The sequence below is a fragment of the Anneissia japonica genome, unplaced genomic scaffold (genome assembly GCF_011630105.1).
Source record: "Anneissia japonica isolate Jap-2015-1 unplaced genomic scaffold, ASM1163010v1 scaffold288260_len165978_cov153, whole genome shotgun sequence".
NCBI lineage: Eukaryota > Metazoa > Echinodermata > Crinoidea > Comatulida > Comatulidae > Anneissia > Anneissia japonica.
Window position 1 is genome coordinate 87,412 of NW_022755101.1, and position 13,802 is coordinate 101,213.

Genomic DNA, 13,802 nt, shown 5'->3' on the forward strand with positions numbered 1-13,802 from the left:
GCCAATTGTCCAACAAGTGGGAAGGGAATATACTCTAATAATAATTGATTAATAATATGTGGTTGCAAATAAAAATCATAAACAAACAATTATTCCCACACGAATATACTGGTAATTATTGTAGGTTTAGAATGGAAGAATTTTAATTTAAGTCAAGACAAGTTCCAGAAGACCAAATAACCCACCTTCTAAATGAAAAGGTAAGCTTTGTTTTTAAACTTACCAGTTTTAATCGTACTCAACAACCATAAAGTGAATGGTTGTATGTGGATAATAGCACATTTTTACATGCTTTTTATGATCATAATAATCAATTTTGGGTAGGATCCATGCAGATTGTAGTCGTAATAATAGTCGTATTCATAATAGTTAAAATGTTAAGAAGTCAACAATAACAATAGTAATAATCATTACAATAGTAATAACAATAACAATAGTAATAATGAATAACAATAACAACAACAGTAAAAACAACAATAACAATAATGATAATAATAATAAAATAATGAAACAATGTATTTAGGTAGTGTTTGATTTACTATAATTTTCTCTTATTGACAGACTGACAAGGACACAATTTCACTGTTGACAGACAATGAACTGGCGAATTACCTGCCTGAGGAGGAGACAGACTAGTTGTTTGCCAAAAATTTGGATCTAAGGAAACTAGAAAAAACACATTATTTGAGAAGTTGAAACAAAAAATGCACCTAAGCCAAAAACCAAGGATGAAATCAAGTGACAGCGACTCAGATGGTGAATCATCACATGTGAAATAATGCTTTGAAGAAAACCCGACAAATTGAATTTGGCTGGATCCATGGGGGTAAGCTGGTTAGCCAGAGAACTGGTGGGGGAACCCGGAAATTAAGTGTTGCAAAAACAGCCAATAAAGAGACACTACTAGAAATTGGAAAAGATTAATTTTTTCCAGGAGGTGTGTCAAAACAGTCATATCTAGCAATGTCGGCTGTGACTTTAAAAAATTTTCCATCTAAGCCTACAATAAATACCAGTATATTTGTGTGGGATTTAATGTTTGTTTATGATTTTTCTTAGTAACCACATATTATTAATCATTTTTTTTAGAGTAATATATTCCCCTCTCACTTGTTGGACAATTATTGGCATTCCCCTCCTCCTCCTACACACACTTCAGTTCCTAGAAATACCAGCTGACATGGTGTATTGCTAGTTTAGTAGACGCATTGGTATTAAATAAATAAATGAAGAAAATACTATGCCCACCTAAATAACCAATCCGGGGCTACTGTTGGCTTACTGCCAGATTTGCCCAATTATGCCTAAATAATGGCCTTTGCCAAGCTACAGGTAGGCCTAGGCATCCGCATAGCCTTAGGCCAATGCTGCGTGCATAACGGGGCCTAGCCTAGGCCTGGCTTATTGTCATCATATTATAGGATTAAAACTACCGTACACTGCAATTAAAAATTTAGGCCAGGCCCTAATTAGAAAATGAACAAAAATATAATATGATCAAATTTATGAATAAACACACGTAGGCCTACCATTTTTTGCGAACAAAACCACGTCAAAAAGATCTACGACGGGTCTCTTTCAAGTCTTTAGTCATGTCGTAGGCCTACAACAACGAGTGCGTTAATGATAGTAATACACGTGCACATAATGATAATCCATCAAAGTTTTCTTCATACTTAAATTCACGGCGTGAATTTATCTCGTTATTACGAGATAATATCTCGTAATAACGAGATAATAATATCTAAATTTTATTTTTTTTTAGTTGGCAGCAATACGCTTCCGTAGAATTATACTAAAACACTTTCATTCTAGGAACTGGAATGTTTCTATCATTTTTCGGGTAATTTCTACTGTATATTCAAGTGGAAAAAGGGGCGTATATCCATCCCTTTTCCTCCTTTCCCCTCCCCCCAGTTTTTAAATATTCAAACATCTCTCATTAACCGTTTTTGAGTTTTTTGGTCAAATATGCTGTATGTCAGGGATTGGCATACTGTAAAACTCATTTGGAGGGCCAAAGTGAAATTTTGATTTAACACCGAGGGCCACAGCCAAACTTTGATGCAAATTTATGAATAAACACACGTAGGCCTACCATTTTTGCGAACAAAACCACGTCAAAAAGATCTACGACGGGTCTCTTTCAAGTCTAATAATAATAATAATATCTCGTAATAACGAGATAATAATATCTAAATTTTATTTTTTTTTAGTTGGCAGCAATACGCTTCCGTATTTCTCTCCTTCGAAATATTTTCGGTAAAATCTGACAATATCCCAAATACATTGTATCCGACTGCTAATTGGTTAATTGTGAGACCTTTGCTAATTATGTCTGCATTAGCTCATGTATGCATTAGCTCTTTTCTATTTTGTTTTCAATTTTTTACTTCACTCACCTGATGAAGCTGGCATTGACTGCCAGCGAAAGCTTGTGTTGAATAAATTACATCAAAGTTGGTCTCAGAATGCTGCCTTTTATAATCTATTCCTAATACTGTACTAGCAACTATCATATATTATAATCACATACATAACTATTTATTTGAACTTTATTTACTCCGTCGGAATTAGCAATGTTTAAGGGCCATCCCTGTTGTACTAGTAAACAGCTTAGGCCATGATCCGACGCTCAAATCGTAGGCGCGGGGCGCGCTCGGCGCGTCATTATGGCCTTGGGATAAGGTTATCTAAGCCACCAAGGTTTGTTTATGAACGATTCTTAAACATTAAACATATTTTCTGGTAAAGTCAAGCCATGAAAACAGTCAATTAAAGATAGTAAATACAATGACAAAATAACAACTATCATAACATAAATATATATTTTAAATTAAATTAACAAGGTCTGACAAAGTTCATTAATTTAATATGGATTAGGCTTACTTCTAGACGTTTGATTTAAACTAATAATAATATTTGATATTTTTTATTTTAAATTTTCTTCTAGCAAAGGGAACCACATGAAAAAAAAGCATTAATTGTAGTGGTCCACTTTTCCACAAACTTCATTTATGCATGAATTTTAACAAAGAGTGGAATAAATTTGAATTCAATTGAATTGTTTATATTCAGCAAGGGCCTGCTGACCACCTATGCTGTTTCATTCTGAAAGTAAAATTAAGATTAAATAATATTTACTTTTGTCAGATATGTCCACATAAAAAAGTTCTTGTGATGCATCTATTGCACACATTTAATTTCATGAGCGGAAACTTTAAATTCATTCCATCCTTCCTTTATTCTTCATATCACTAATAAAATAATAATAATAATAATAATAATAATAAATAATAATGTAACAAAATTGGTCCCCTTCCATCATAGTGGAAGGATCCTTGGGGACGCGCGCGTGGCTGCCCCTATAAATGTAGGTGCAGCGGCGCACGGCGTCGGTTCGGCCACGCAGTGCACCAGTGCGGTAGTACTCGAGTAGCCGCTGTACCCGGTTATTATACACGTGGTGTTCCACTTTGTCATTGGATTAAATAAAGTAGCCAACTATGCCGGCTAACCGGACCTAGATACATTGTTTCTAGTCCTTTATTTCCTGCTCTCCTGTGTATATACTGCCGTAGTGAGTATATTGCGTGAGAGTTTGTGATGGTGTTTGTGTGAGAGCAAGTGTAGAACCAGTCAGTAGAGTACATCTACTGCCGAACCCGGGCTATCCTGACAGAAGTCCGTTACGATCCCGTTGCATTGGTGTCAGAAGTGGGATAGTTTATTAGTTTATTACTTGATTGTTTTTTTTATTATTCAATTTCGAACCTGATTTTTAGGCCTGAACGAGATATTTAGGCATGAACGCGAGTGAAACACTCGATCGCCTAGTAGACGAGGTGGCTAGGCTTGAACGAGATTACGTACGAGTACGAGTTGTACCAGGGTCGCATCCTCTCTCTTTCCCTAGTACTTTGAGGCCTAGCGTAGGTGAACCTGAGATAGAGCATAGGCCATGTTCTTTTAGTATGCAGTATATGAAACCGAAGCAGGTTAGGACAGTTCAAGAGCCAGTGCACCCGATGGCTAGCGGTGAATTAGGGACACATAGACATGTACGTTGTCCGTCAGTTAATGCAGGCCTAGGCTCACGACCTAGAGAACGGGAACATTGTACACATAGTACGAGTAAATTAGGTGAACCAGTAACACGCGGGGCATTGCACCCACCTATCAGTACTGGTCTAGATGCACAGCCTAGTGAATCGCCGACTACAGGTACCGGCGAATACACCAGTTAATAGTCCGATCGGACGTACGATGGACGAGAAACCATGGCCGTTAGAGAGACAGAACGCGATTTGCGGGGAGACAGAATTTGTACGGTAATAAAGAGATGTAGCGAAAGCCAGTAGTGCACCCGGACCGTTACGAGGGCAAGGTACCGTGGTGGGAGTACCGGGACCATTTCAATTCATGTATAGTTGCAAACGGCTGGAATGATAAGCAGGCTGTTACGTTTCTTGCTGCTAGTTTGAAGGGACAAGCCCTGGGTGTCCTGGGTAATTTTCCAGAAGGGCGATATACGTTTTCGGAACTAGTAGCGGCGTTAGAGAAGAGGTTCGGGACTGCCCAGCAGGCAGAGAACTTCCTGATGGAGTTAAGGCTGCGTAGACAGTTGGGAGGAGAATCCCTGCAGCAGCTGGCACAAGCTATCCGGGAACTGGCGATACGAGCGTACCCGGATTTACCTGAGGACCAGAGACAGAGACTGCCAAAAAGGTCATTTTATGAACGCGGTGGAGGATTCGGAAATGAGAGAGGGTATATTTAGATCCTGTCCAAAGACACTGGACGAGGCCGTTACCGCTGCGTTGAACGTGGAATGTTTTAAAAAGATTGAACAACAGCGTGGACGAGAGAAACCTGCACACCGTATACGAGCAATACACGAGGACGAGACGTCAGACAGACTCTAAAAGCTTGAACACACGTTGGCTAGGCTGGTGGAGAAGTTAAACCCTCCAGGGTATCTGCTACAGTCAGCCCCTGTACCAGATTCCAGGCAACCAGTTGGCATAAGCCAAGGCGGACGTGTTATTTGCTATCGCTGTCAACAGGCAGGACATATTGCCAGAGATTGTCGGTCCAATAGGCCTGTAAGTCAACGTACGGAGTCGGGAAACGAGAATCAGCCAATTCCGGGGCCCGGGGAGTGGCTGTAAGGAGAAAAGGGCCACAGCGTCGGAGTAGAAAATGGAAGAGACGGTCACATCATTCCCTTCAATTGGAATGCCCAATAAAGGACAATCCGAACCAAGGTCTGTACGTTAAAGGACGAGTAGAGGGCCTAGATGTGAACCTGCTGGTGGACACTGGGGCCACACATACATTGCTACCAGCGGACCTTTACCACAGGATACCCGAGGTACGACGACCAGATTTACAAACCAGCTGCACCACTATGAGGCAAGCAGATGGAGGTGCCCTGACAGTGTTCGGGTGGACCGTGTTGGCAGTACAAGTAGGCCGTTCAGTCCGGAAATGCAGAGTGTTTGTGGCGGAAATTCGATCCCCTGGAATCCTGGGAATGGAGTTCCTGTTGAGCCTTGGGGCTATAGTGAATCTAAAGTGTTTGGAACTACAAATAGGCCGAGAAAGAATCCGGTGCGTCCGTCATGACGGCAGCCAGTTCTATCCGCGGGTGCTGATACACGAGACGGTCGAGTTATTACCCGGGCATGAGCATGTAGTGACAGGACGTGTTTCAGTGCGGAAGAAAGCTCTTACAGCGCCTTTCCTTATTTATGTTGGAACGAAGCCTCTGGGTGACGTCATCGTTTGTTATTGTTATCGAAATCGGCAAGCGAGTTTATCACGCTGATGCATGAAAACACTATGACAAAACATTACATATTAGCCCTTATTAAGTTAATGAATGAGAATATTAAAACACGTTAATATTTAGTTAAAATAAAGGTTAACAAAAACACATCACACACTCGTATTATTTCACAATTAGAGGCTCAATCGAGTCCAGTATTCAGAGCCTAGAATGTAACACCTACACCTACCTACGCCGGTGTAACACGGCATTTAGTTCCCGGAGAATTTTAGTATTCACTTTACAGTGAGCATGATGGGAAGGGTAGTTGAAACTTACTTTCCTTTACAGTGACAGTAATTAGGCTAGCAATAATAAGACGGGAATAGGTCAGGTGGTAAACAATAATAAGGCGGGAATATATTGGTGATCATATTACGTCCGCATAAGCAGTATAAGATAAAACTGTGTTGACATTTACTGGCAGTTCGGCGGTGGAGTTATGCGAAGCTTCGGGTCAATGGGGAGAAGTTGTTCTCCAGTTGTTAGTTGGCCTACATGTTTTGTAAAGTTATTCATTGGTTTTTATCTTGAATTTGCGTGTAGTGTATGAAAATTCAGTGTATGAATTTTCAGAAAATTTGAAAGTATATATCTATCCCTGGTTCTTAATTAATTTCTTTGACAGTCCAATTTTTTAAAATAAAATAATCTGATAAATTACATAAAATGACCAAAATGGACCAAAATATATATATATATATAAAATAATGCACATTAATCTTCATAGTCTGTGTTATTGAAATTTGTTATGCATAGGCCTAACGAAATATTGTAATATTGTCTCAAATAGGTGCGATTCCATTTGGCCCGCGAGAGCTTCTCTAAAAAAAAATTGGACTGTCAGATTATTTTATTTTAATTATAAAGAAAATGTATTATGTAATTTTTTTTTCTCGCAGGCCAGATTAAATGACCACGCGGGCCAAATTTGGCCCGCGGGCCGCCTATTAAGAACTAGGGATATATATATATATATATATATATATGACACTATATTACAATAATGTATGTATCACAAGGTCAAATATTTATCAGCCTGGCTAACATGGTAAGGATTTGCATTCTCACATGCATGGTGGGTATATTAAATTCTGACGACTATCATTTTAACATTAATTGTTCATCACATTGATTCTTACTGGTTATTTCAACATTTTGTAAATTATATTATATATTATTTTCGATTTGGATTGAGAAAAGCACAATGTGGTCATAATAATTTGGCAAGCTGGCTTTGTACAATAATATATTTTTCCATATACAATTATCAGAAATTTTTTTGCACTATAAACTGAACTAAGTAGTTACAAATTTTATTTTTTTAAAGGTTGAATTGGATTTTCGCGCCATATTTCCAGATGTGTCGGTCAAATTGTGTATGTTGTGGACACCAGTGTATGCAGGGGAGGTACTGAAGTATGCCACTTTACAAGGCGGAAATTGGCAAACCTACTTAAACGTTAAGGAATCAACATTAAGTAAGTATATGTTAAGTGGCTTTGTAACATTTTATATTTAGAGTTCTTTGAAATATTTAAAATGTACTATTATAATTAGACTTCATTTTGCACTGTCACTGTTTTTTTATGTCTAGCCTCAGATGGTAAGGAAGTCAATGTATCATTGGGACTTTTGCCTTGTATTCTGCCACCTGGAAGAAAAGCCAAGACGAGGGCAAGTGTTGATGAGGCATTGGCCTCTTACATAGATGTTAAACCAGTAAGTTTCGATATGATGCAATAAACTTTATTTTGTAATTTTCACAACAGCATAAATATGGCTATGAGATATGGCGTCGACGATGGCAACGTCGGAGCGAGGCCGTTCGACCGTAACGTCGGTAGCTACGGTGATCAACGACGTAACCGACGTGGGGAAAAGTTCGGTCAGGCAATGCTCAGGCGTTTCGTCGGACGGGCGATGGCCTCCATTCCGGACGATCCGCTTTGGTGCGAAGTGGTCAGTGTTGTGGATATGTTGACCGTGCAGAAGGGCAGATTGCGGTGTGCCGAGGCGAAACGATCAACGTTGCAGAAAGAAGTGCAGAGACGGAGGGACGACCAGTGATGACAGGTCGAACATCCGAATACCATTGTTTAGCAGAGGAGGTGGTATCTAACGGAGCTTGGCCGATTTGATCTCGGAACTAGGCGAGGCTAGAATTCGTTTGAAAGCTGCCGACGAAACAGTCGAACAATTAAAAAATCAGATAACCGAATTGAGAATTGAATTTGAAAAAGCTGAGCTAAAGTGGAACGAAAAAGAACGACTTAAAGAGATGCACGAACAATTGAAAATGGACATTTCATGCGAGTTTAACGTGGTAATTGCCAAACTGAAAAAAACGAAATAGTTTGAAATAGGTACTTTAGGCAAATACCCCACCCCCCTTTCCCCTCCAATAAAAAAAAAAAGAATAAAGCAACCCCATTCCGGTCACCCCATCTTCCCATTTCCCCATCTCCTCACAAAGAAAAGAGAGCAAATAAATATAGTTATACAATGAACTTGTATTTTTTTATGTTGTTTTGTTTGTTTTACGAGTTGTTGTTGATAATGATGATGATGATGATCGTACCAGCTCACCGAAGAAGAGGGCGCCCTTTTACATAAATCCTCGATCGAAGATCAAGAACGAAAAAGAAAAAGAAAAAAAAAACAAAAAAAAACAAAAATTGTATAAAGGTGGCACGGTTCATTATAACGATCAACAATAATGGAGTCGGAACAGGATTATTCTTTCACCATCAACGCTCTCGTTTGTTTCCCATCAGGTACACTGATATATGGAACATGTACAAAAAATCGTGTGCATGTTTTTGATCGGTCGAGGAGGTGGACCTTTCGAAAGATATGCCCCACTGGAATGGTCTGAACGAACACAAACGACACTTCGTTAAACACGTGCTTGCGTTCTTTGCGGCCAGCAACGCAATAGTGAACAAAAACCTCGCGGAACATTTTCTTTGAGAGGTGAAGATTCCTGAAGCCAGGTATTTCTACTCTTTCCAGGTGACCATCGAGAACGTCCACTCCGAAATGTACGGTCTGTTGCTTCAGACCTACGTAAGGGATAAGAACGAACGCGACAATCTGTTTCACTCCACCACCACCATACCATGCGTTAAGAAAAAAGCTGAATGGGCCATGTGATGGATCGAAAACATGGATGCCAGCTTCGCAAACGATTGGTTGCGTTTGCCGCCGTGGAGGGCGTTCTTTTCGGGTTCGTTCACGGCCGTGTTCTGGCTGAAAAAATGCGGTCTGATGCCCAGTCTCACGTTCTCCAATGAGCTGATCAGTCGCGACGAAGGACTGCATTGCAATTTCGCGTGTTTGCTATTTCAACGTCATCTCCTCAACAGACTGTCGCCCGAACGCATAACGGATATCGTCGAAGAAGCAATAGAGAAGGAGTTTATGACGAACGCGTTACCCGTCAGAATGATCAGCATGAATTCGGATAAGATGGCGCAATACATCGAGTTTGTTGCTGACAGACTGTTGGTGGAGTTGGAATGTGAAAAACGATGGGGCTCTGATAACCCGTTCGACTTAATGGAGAATATATCGTTGCAGGGTAAAACTAACTTTTTCGAGAAACATGCGAGTACCGAAAGATGGGCATTATGGACATGACGGAGAATCGAAAATTCAGTCTCGTCGAGGAATTCTGATATAACAACAAAAACAACACAACAACAAACCACCACCCCCCTCCAACAGGTTACGTTTATATAACGATGACGTCGATAGCGTGAACAACAGACACTATATAAAGGATAGATAAGGTACTCTGGTTTAAAAGAATCGACGGTTGATTCAAGATACACATGAAAACATTTTCCGTCATGACAAAGGGCTCCGAAAGGATGAACCTGGACTCGTCAGACCCGACTTTCTTTACAATTGACGAGTCGGGCGCCACGTATACGATCCACATCTACGTCGACCATACGTCCAGCGATGGAACTCTGATTGCAAAACTGAAGGGACAGATGAACAGGGAGCTGGATAAAAATCTTACCATCACGTGCATACTACCCGAAGTGAGAGTCGTAGGCGACAGGAGTCACGGAGACACAACCGTTCAAGTGGTGATTCGACAAGGAGACAGATCGGTGGCGGAATTCGGTACCATGTTCGATTCATTGTCGTGGAGTACGTTGACGGCCAAGCAGATCGATCGAAGTGGAACTCTCATCGCAGTTTCGGCATATCAGTAGAGCAGTTTTCATCAGTGTTACGAATTTATTTACAACAAATAAAAAGAAACTAAAAAATAATCTATATATATGCTATTGATCCTGTTGTATTGTTTTGTTTTTTTTTATAACTTGAGTTCGAACGAAGGCCACCTCATAAAACCGCTTCTTGGCTCGCCTTCGTTCGAATTCGTAAACTCCCATCTCTTAACGTTGGGAACAAATCAATCGAACGAAGCCCGGGTGAGCTTCGTGGGTGGGCTAGGTTCCATGACTTTTGGACCTCGCAAAGATGAAAAAAAAAATTTACAAATTGATTTGAGATATGAAGACGTCACTTTTTGGCCAATGTTAAAGGATAGAACTTTTGCTCTTCTATCTCTTAACCATGGGAACGTGTCGATCGGACGAATACAGCGTGGGCTTCATGGGTGGGCTAGGTTCCGTGACAACTTGTAAACATTTTTTTTTTCATCTTTGCGAGGTCCAAAAGTCACGGAACCTAGCCCACCAACGATGCTCACCCAGGCTTCGTTCGATCGATGCCAGTCCCCCCCCCCACCCTCACCTCTCACCTTTTTTTTTTTATCAATTTACATTATTATTTCATTCGTAAAACCGTACCGTTTATTAACCTTTCCATCTGTCTAGACATGTTTATGCGCGCAATGCCCTAAAGTTAGAGTTAAAGATAACATTATCTCGTGATTGGTTAATGTTCATGACGTAGTACTTAACATATCACGCCAGATGCCAGAAGAGTAACATCAAGCACAACTGTGGTACCTCACTGTCTGTGTTTATCTCTCCTCTATGTGAGGTACCACAGTTGTGCTTTATGTTAAACACAGACAGTTCGGGAATGTTCCGAATGTTTAGCAGGTGAAGAGAAGCTGAGGCTTTCAAAATATTCCTACATAGGACGCTAGCCCAGCAGCAATTACTTTTTCTTTTGGCAATGTAAGTAAGATTTTCTTCTCGTGACAGCGTAGCCCTAACCCATGCCGAACGTATAACTTTCCCTATGGGGCCGCCTCCTGCGCCGTAACATGGAAAAAAAAAATTTGAGCCTAGCTCAATGGAGGGCCTAGATGCAGTTCGTGGATAGGCTATGTGTCGACCGTCGGGTTTCTCGGCTGGCTCTGTAAAGTCATATTCTTTAACATGGGCGTTTTCAATTTGTATTTTGTTCAACAAAAACAAAAAAATAAACATTAAATTCTATTGATTTGTTTTGTTTTATTTTTTTTTCCTTCAACAAACATGATTTTATGTTATTGTTTTTCCCCCAGGCTAGACATCAAAACCAGTGTCACTCTACCAAAATTTCTCGGAAGACTTCAGTTTCATGTTATGTATAGGACAAATGGAGTTTAACAGAGCAATACAAGAGAGTAAGTGGTTGTGATGAATCACATGCAATAGATCGGAGAGGTAGGCATGAAATATAGATCGAAGCGGTCGACTTCGCCGTTTGTTTGCGGCGGAAAGATGTGTTTACCGGAGCGGAGTTGCAGCCCAACGGATGATGCCGGTTCCACCGTGCCTTCGTCGAGAGAGGGGACGAAACCCACTCGAGCCGGTTCCGGCTCGCAAACGTCCAGTTCGAAACAGACACTGTTTTCGTCACCGATGATGTGATGTTCAATAACCATGAAGGAAAAAATTACTGATTTTAATTTTACATGGATGTGATGGTTGGTGACATAGTATTTAAGAGTAGGATGTGTGATGAATTTAATGTTTGCCTTAAGCATGCATTTTATGGCAGTAAAAGAATTTTTTTTTTTCTAAGGCATAGGGTTTTTTTTTCTGTAACACTACTTCAGAAAATTCAAGAAATACCTGACTGGATATAATATATATAGAAAAGAAATGTAGGCACTGTGCATGCGGGATAACCTCATGACCAGAGGTAATAATACAAACAACTTTATTGAGGCAGCAATGTGGGTCCTGAAGGACAAGATTTCAGAGTCTTCAGAGTGCCACAGTTAACCGACTTTCTAACACACATGCTCAGTGGACTTTACCGCCAACGAATAATTGATGTGGCAAATGTGAGATTTATTATGTACTGACTTCAAGGTTTACAGTGCCAACAGATAAGAACAAATTAATTCTAATTTCTCCTAAAGTTTTTTCTTCAATTTTTAACCTCAATCAGGCTTGTAACTAGTAATTGTGTTCAATCTGGATCCATAAGTTGCTAAAGTCAGTTGTACAATCTGCAAGAGAAAACATTTAAAAATTATAGTGATGATAATATAATGGCATTAAATAACATCCTTTCATTATCTTATTCCAGTTTCATAAAAGGTCAGAGCCTGACGCATCTACCTCAACAGCAGAAGAGCAACAACCTTGTGATGCTGAATTTGAGCTGTCTGATGGAGATTCAATCACACATCCACCAATTCAGGCTCCCACCAAATACAAGCAGATACAACACCACTGAATTGGTTAAGAAGCTACACCGTGCGGATAAAGCTGCTGAGGAGAGAAAATGCCTGATGACTCCCACTCACAAAACAGCACATGAAATGGCCGTTCACCATTACTGTGAATATCTTTCTACTCAGGTAGTGGAGATTATGCCTGAGCTGTGGTTGGAGTTCACAATAGATGTGCACAAAATGGTTTATAACTACAGTACTCGCTCAAAACAGACACGCCAGAAGCCATAACCATACACATATCACCACCAAGAAGTTCAAAGACAACAGCAAGAGGTGCAGAAGCCACTTTCGCATTCAATGAGATCTAACACGCCTTCAACCTACACAACTCTGCACACTGCAGACACTGGATATACCCATCAGCAGTATCATCCTACAACATACGACACCTATAATTCAAACCAAACAGGTTCAGGTTGCAAACTGTATTGCAACCTGAAGTGTTGCGGCTCCGACGTGTCTGCAATCCTAAAAGGGTTTCCTCATCTCGCCAGGTACCAGGGAGCACTTGATGTGTTTGTGTCTTCAATGTCCACCATTTGTGCAGTCTCACATGGTTATCTTATGGCTATGAGGTTATGCATCACACAACAGGTCATCACAACGCTTTCCACTCTTTTCGGGTGTTGCTGCATAGTTGTGAGTAGGCATCCAAACAGGTGAGCCAATATGCCGAATGCGTTTTCAACGACTTTGCGTGCCCTGGACAGCCTGTATTTCAATATTCGTTGTTCCTTGGTTATGTTTCGGATGGGGTAGGGTTTCATAAGCCACGTTCGAAGACCAAAAGCGTCATCTCCTACTAAAGACTAAGATATAGGCTGATCGTAATAGGGAATGGTTCAGATTCTGGAAAATTTGCAGTATGTTGATCAAGAGCCTCGTATAGTCCTGAGCCTTTAAAAATGCCAGTATCCAAGCATGATCCATTTGCCTCAACGATTTATAATTTATAAAACATGAAAATTTAACATTTGAAAAAAAAAATGAAACATTTAAAGCAGCTGTTTTAACCAATACATTAACCCTTTCACTGCCGGCTGTTTATGTGTTAAGCCAACCACAGTGCCAGCTGATTACACTGCCATAATACGCTGTGTGCCAGCTGATTATTTACCAAGGTCAGCTTAAAGCCTAATTTTGATAGTGTGTTATTATTTGTCACATAACTCATAAACTATTGAAAATATGAAAAAATAAATCTAAAAAACTTTGTTCAGCATAGATTTTTACATATACCCTGTCTCTTATACACATCTAGATGTGTATAAGAGACAGCTTTTTAACATTGTCACTTTTTTCACA

General features: G+C 40.2%; 1 long non-coding RNA gene and 1 pseudogene across 1 annotated transcript; one reads left to right on the plus strand and one right to left on the minus strand.

The window, feature by feature from the left end:
- The first annotated feature begins 7,633 nt into the window (after nt 1-7,633).
- LOC117123339 lies at nt 7,634-10,549 on the plus strand (annotated as a pseudogene).
- A 77-nt stretch (nt 10,550-10,626) lies between these two features.
- Nucleotides 10,627-11,360, minus strand: LOC117123338. The gene is made up of 2 exons (XR_004447843.1): nt 10,814-11,360; nt 10,627-10,673 (listed from the first exon to the last, which is right to left on the minus strand). It is a non-coding gene; the product is annotated as an uncharacterized LOC117123338 (long non-coding RNA).
- Nucleotides 11,361-13,802: the final 2,442 nt, after the last annotated feature.